Genomic DNA, 6,326 nt, shown 5'->3' with positions numbered 1-6,326 from the left:
GAGAAACTCTGCTAATCAACAAAGTATAAGCATGTATCCACTAAATAATAAAACTCCAAGGGGCACACAGTTGTTTTTTGGGGGGGCACACAGTTTTATGGAAAAAAAACAGTTCTATAATAATAGTTTAGAAAGTTAGAGAGATGCTTGGAAGTTAAGAGCACTGGCTGCTCTTCCAGAGCTTCTGAGTTCAATTCCCAGCAACCACAGGGTGGCTCACAGCCATCTGTAATGAGATCTGGTGCCCTCTTCTGGCCTGCAGGCATACATACAAGCAAAATATTGTATAAATATAAATAAATTCTTTAAAAAATAGTTTAGAGATTTCAAAGCCTCATTTTCTACAGGACATCTTGACTGTTGTGTTAGGAGCAGCGAGGTACGTTCCTGGCACCTGGCCATCTGCATGGCTAGCTTTATACCCGAAATAATTACACAGAAACTGTATTCTTTTAAACACTGCTTGGCCCGTTAGTTCCAACCTCTTATTGCCTAGGTCTACATATTGATCTAACCCATTTCTAATAATCTGTGTAGCCCACGAGGTGGCTTACCAGGGAAGATCTTAACCTGCAGCTGTGTCGGGTGGGAGAATCATGGTGACTGCCTGACTCGGCTTCTTTCTCCCAGCATTCTGTTCTGTCTACTCCACCTGCCTAATTTTCTGTCCTATCAGAGGCCAAGCAGTTTCTTTATTACTTAACCAATGAAACAACAGATAGAAAGATGACCCTCCTCTATCACTTGACAATGAGGAAATAGAAAATGTGAACGAACACTACTATAAACTTATTATACCCAAAAGATCTGAACAGAGTTGTCTCTGCACCTTCTGCAGAGCTCACCGACCACTAGATTTTGAACAGACAACTGCCTGCCCTTACACCATGGGCCACTGAGAAGAGGTATAAATTTGGGCCTCTAGAGCTATGTGTTCCAATCTCTCTAGTGTGCTTTGAGAATTCAGCAGTGTGTCAGGGACAAATAGGCATTTCCTTAGGACTATAGTTCCTGAATATGCAGTAAAGCTCAAATAGAACAACTGTCGATGTGCATTGGAATTGACCTTAAATTATGCAACTGCGTCACCAGCTTCTCTATGAGGAAAGCACCCATGCAGGACTAGGGACTCGGCCTTTAGCAGCTCACTGTCTTCTCTAAGGATGCTGACGAGCTTCGTTACAGAAATTAATCATGACCATAGGAAGTCATCTAAGTTACTTTTCCATTGCTCATAAATATTTTCTTTTCTACAAGAGAAAATTAAGATTTTTACATGTTTATCTTTATGCCAAGGCTTCATTGCTAAAACACAAACCACCACAAGCAAGCAGATTAGATTAAGAGAACAAAGTTAAGCTTTTTCTTTCTTTCTTCTTTTCCCTCTTGCAATCATCCTGCATATTCTTTCATAACAACCTAGGCAGGTTTCTTTTCTCCCCGTGAAACCTGGAGCCTTATGTATACTAGGAAGTGTCCTATCACTGAGCTGTCCTCCTCAGCCCCAACTGTGCAATCTCATGTGTGGACATTTAACCCAAGTGGTAAAGATGTTCTTATCATTGTTTAGTGTTAGGTAGATTCCAAAACACCAACTATGAGACTGTAGAAGGGAGCAGCGGGCTGCGTTCCTGCCACCCAGCTCCTGGCCGCCTGGCTAGCTTATGCCCCGAACTAATAACATGGAAACTGTATTCTTTTAAGCACTGCCTGGCCCATTATATCTACCCTCTTCTTGGCTAACTCTCATATCTTGCTTAACCCATTTCTAATAATCTGTGTAGCACCACGAGGTGGTGTCTTACCAGGAAAGATTCAGTATGTCTGACCTGCGTCCATCTTGGGCTGGAGCTTCATCGCATCTGCCCTCACTTCCCTTCTTCCCAGCATTCTGTTCTGTCTACTCCACCTACCTAATTTTCTGACCTATCAGGCCAAGCAGTTTTCTTTTTCTTTCTTTTTTTTTTTTTGTGGCTTTTTCGAGACAGGGTTTCTCTGTAGCTTTTTTGGTTCCTGTCCTGGAACTAGCTCTTTTTTTTTTTAATATTTATTATGTATACAATATTCTGTCTGTGTGTATGCCTGCAGGCCAGCAGAGGGCACCAGACCCCATTACAGATAGTTGTGAGCCACCATGTGGTTGCTGGGAATTGAACTCAGGACCTTTGGAAGAGCAGGCAATGCTCTTAACCTCTGAGCCATCTCTCCAGCCCCCTGGAACTAGCTCTTGTAGACCAGGCTGGCCTCGAAGTCACAGAGATCGGCCTGCCTCTGCCTCCTGAGTGCTGGGTTAAAGGCATGTGCCACCACCGCCCGGCCAAGCAGTTTTCTTTATTGATTAACCAATGAAATAACAGATTGACAAATGACCTTCCCACACCATGAGACTGCTTCAAATACAATGAATATAGTTTTTTTCCAAGTAAAAAAACAAAAACAAGCTGGGCATGGTAATGTGGACACCAAACATTCAGGAAACAGAAGCGAGCCAGTCTCTGTGAGTTCAAGTTAGCCTGTTCTACTTATAACAAGTTCGAAGCCAGCCAAGACTATATGATGAGGCCTTGTCTCAAAAAACAACAATAATAATAGTAATAATAATAAACATACATATATAATGAATTTCTGTAGTGAAAATTTTATTGCATCATTTTGAATACACTGAATGGAAGTTGCGGCCCTCAGGAGGGAAAACAGTTCTGGATTCTAACATCCAGGAGTGTAGTTAGATTGTTTTTTAAATCTTTGTTCTTTGGAGGCCCACCACCCAACTCCCAAATAAATACATGGGGGTTACTCTTTCTTATGAATGCCCAGCCTTAGCTTACCTTATTTCTAGCCAGCTTTTCTTAACTTAAATTATCCCATTTACCTTTTGCCGCTGGGATTTTACCTTTCTCCATTCCATACTCCTTTCTTCCCTTCTTACTCAGTGGCTGGGTGGCTGGTCCCTGGCGCCCTCCTTCCCTCTTCTTTTCTTGCGCTCCCCTCTTTGCTCTTCTCTCTTTTTCTACTATTTATTCTTTCTGCCTGCCAGTTTCACCTATCCCTCTCCTGCCTAGCTATTCACCATTCAGCTCTCTATTAGACTAATCGGGTGTTTTAGATGGCAAAGTAACACAGTTTCACAGAGTTTAACAAATGCAACATAAAAGGATTAACATACCTGTGCATCATTAAACAAATATTCCACAGCATAAACAAATATAACACATCTTAAAATAATATTTTACAACACAAGAGTTACAAACATCAAGGTTCTCATACTCATCAGAATCCACCCAGCTATCCCTGTTCTGGTTCTTAGGCCACACCCCCTTCTTCCCTATCAGCACCTTGACTTTCCAGGGCATGACTAGGAAGGCAGAGAAACCGACTCACTGTTCATTACCAATCAGGAGGATATGGCTGGGATAAGAAATATAATGGACTCTTTTCTGTCTGTTTTTCACTAACATCATCAGGGTTTATGAAGCTTTAACTAAAGCAGATGTATATCAAGGACCATGAGCCCTCTGGGCAAAGAACAAGGTGGTGAGTGCTATTTTACGAGCACCCCCAACAGGGGTTCTGATCTCCTAAGACTCTACAGTAGTTCTTTCCATCCTGCCAGGTCATGTATGTTGGACCAGGAGCCTACAGAAGTCAGGATAAAGGTCTGACCTTAAGACATATGATAGCAAAACAAAGAACCTGTGTGAGCAAGGGAGATGTGGGAATGCCACTGTCATGGGGTATTTTCCCTTTTAAAGGGAAGTACAAAGCTACTCAGAGAAGAAGCCATGGGAGCAATACCTAATGCCTGATGCTTTAGAGACAGGTAGCAAGACTCAGAGAGAGAAGCTAAGTAGGGCAGGCAGTGGCAGCTTGGAGTCATGATGAAGCAGGTCATCCTGCATCCAAGGACAGGTCAAGACAGAATCCTCAAGTCATCCTGCATCCAAGGACAGGTCAAAACAGAATCCTCAAGTCATCCTGCATCCAAGGACAGGTCAAAACAGAATCCTCAAGTCATCCTGCATCCAAGGACCAGGTCAAGACAGAATCCTCAAGTCATCCTGAATCCAAAGACCAGGTCAAAACAGAATCCTCAAGTCATCCTGCATCCAAGGACAGGTCAAAACAGAATCCTCAAGTCATCCTGCATCCAAGGACCAGGTCAAGACAGAATCCTCAGAAAACTCGGAGAAGCAGAGTCTGATCACTTTTGCTCTAGTAGCTGGACTAAAGTGTGGAATATGTTGTTAACACAAGCTTTTTACCAACAAAGGCAGCAAATGCTCATTTTCCAGCAATTGCCTAGACTGTGCAAAGAGCAACATCCCTCCAGCTCCCCAGAGGATTCAGCAGCCCCTACAGCTGTCTTGTTGGAAAGCCCTCCTAGTGCAACAAGGTGCCATCTTCCCTGCCAGCCACAGCCTCCCTCTACTGAGGCCAACAGGACCAAGTTCCATCCTCTTGTCTCAGAGCGTGCTAGAGACAAGTGTCCTTCGCACGGTCTCTTTCATGTCACATGCTCATGTGCTTGTACTTCTTGTTAGTGCTCCTATTTTAAGTTGTCTCAACTGTAAGACAGAAGTGCTGTCTAGTGTCCTCAGTACATGTGGCTGTGACATGCCTCGTGGAAAAGAGGCACACGTGGAAGAAGCTTCATTCGAGAATACATGTTTTTGGCTGTGGGTTCAGTCTTAACAATGCCACAATACATGAAATAAGGTTTCTTTAATCAATTCAGTGAGTACCATGACCGTATGAAACAGAACCTCTACAGATAATGATAATCGACTTCATCCTCCTCACAGAGAAGCAAAATGATTTTCTGGCACATGAACAAACTAACAAATAAATCAAACTCAGGTGCCTGGGATGGCAGGAGCTGATGCAGAAGCCATGGAAGGGTGCTGCTTACTGGTTTACTCTTATGACTTACTTAGCCTGCTCTCTCTGAGGACCACCAGCCTAGGGATGGCACCACCCGTGATGGACTGGGTCCTCCCATCAATCACTAATTAAGAAAACGCTCTACAGGCTTGTCTGCAGGTGGATCTTATGCAGTCATTTTCCCAGTTGAGACCCGCTCCTCTCAGGTGACTTTAGCTTGTGTCAAGCTGACGTGAAACTATTCGGTACAGAAACTGTGACACAAACTGGGGCTTTTAGATTTTGGACTATGATGTGGGAAGTGATGTATACCGCAAATGTGTTTTATTGCCCTCAGTTAATAAAGAAGCTTCTTTCAGCCAATGTCTTAGCAGAGTACAGCCAGGCGGGAAATCCAAACACAGAGAGAGTGTGTGTATGTAGAGTCAAGGAGACAGCATGTAGCCCACTGCAGGAGACAGACGCAGGGACGAAATCTTACCGGTAGGCCACAACCACATGGAGATACACAGATTAATAGAAACGGGTTAATTCAAGATATAAGAATTAGCTAGAAATATGCATGAGCTAATTGACCAAGCAGCGTTGCAATTAATATAGTTTCTGTATGATTATTTCGGGTCTGGGAGGCTGGGAATGAAGAAGCAGTCTTCGCCTACAGGACTAGCCCTCCTATTTATACCCACTGTGCATTCATAGCTCATGGAAGCCACACTGCTGTGTTAAAGGTCAATTTTCATGTCTGTGGGACACCCACAGAGTCATCTGGACTGTCTAAAGTCACCATTATCTTTCTGAGCTATATTTCATTGGGAAAGGAACAATGTCATATCTACCTAGTGTTGTAAGGATTAAATACTAATCCCTTTCTCCTTCCCTACCCTAAATGAAAAATAGGAATTTTTCTTTTCCTTTTAATTTTAGGAACCTGAATTAGTATGTGATAGAAGCTAGGCTTTTTGTTTTTTGATTTTTCTTAAAATAATAGCTTTAAATTTTTATTTGGTTATTTTGATGATGACTTTAAAGAGACTTACTTTTCTTATTTTACATGTATGCTTGTGAGCCTAACTCTGTGTGTGTGCACCATGTGTGCAGGTGCCTGCAGAGGCTAGAAGAGGGGGTTGGATCCCGTGGCTCTGGAGTTACGGGCAGTTGTACAAGCCCCCTCTGGGTGCTGGGAAGTTAACCCAGGTCTGCTGCAAGACTGGCAAGTGCCATTAACCGCTGAACAGTCTTTCTAGCTCCAACAATGGCTTTTCAAAACCGCTGCAAATGATGCGGATTCGCCTTTTTAAAAAGATTTGTGTATTATATACACAGTGTTCTGCCTGCATGTGGATTTGCAGGCCAGAAGAAAGCATCTCATTATAGATGGATGTAAGTCGCCATGTGGGTGCTGGGCATCAAACTCGGGGCCTCTGGAAGAGCATGCTGCCTCTGCA

The sequence above is a fragment of the Microtus pennsylvanicus genome, chromosome 4 (genome assembly GCF_037038515.1).
Source record: "Microtus pennsylvanicus isolate mMicPen1 chromosome 4, mMicPen1.hap1, whole genome shotgun sequence".
Lineage (NCBI taxonomy): Eukaryota > Metazoa > Chordata > Mammalia > Rodentia > Cricetidae > Microtus > Microtus pennsylvanicus.
This window is presented reverse-complemented; position numbering follows the sequence as displayed.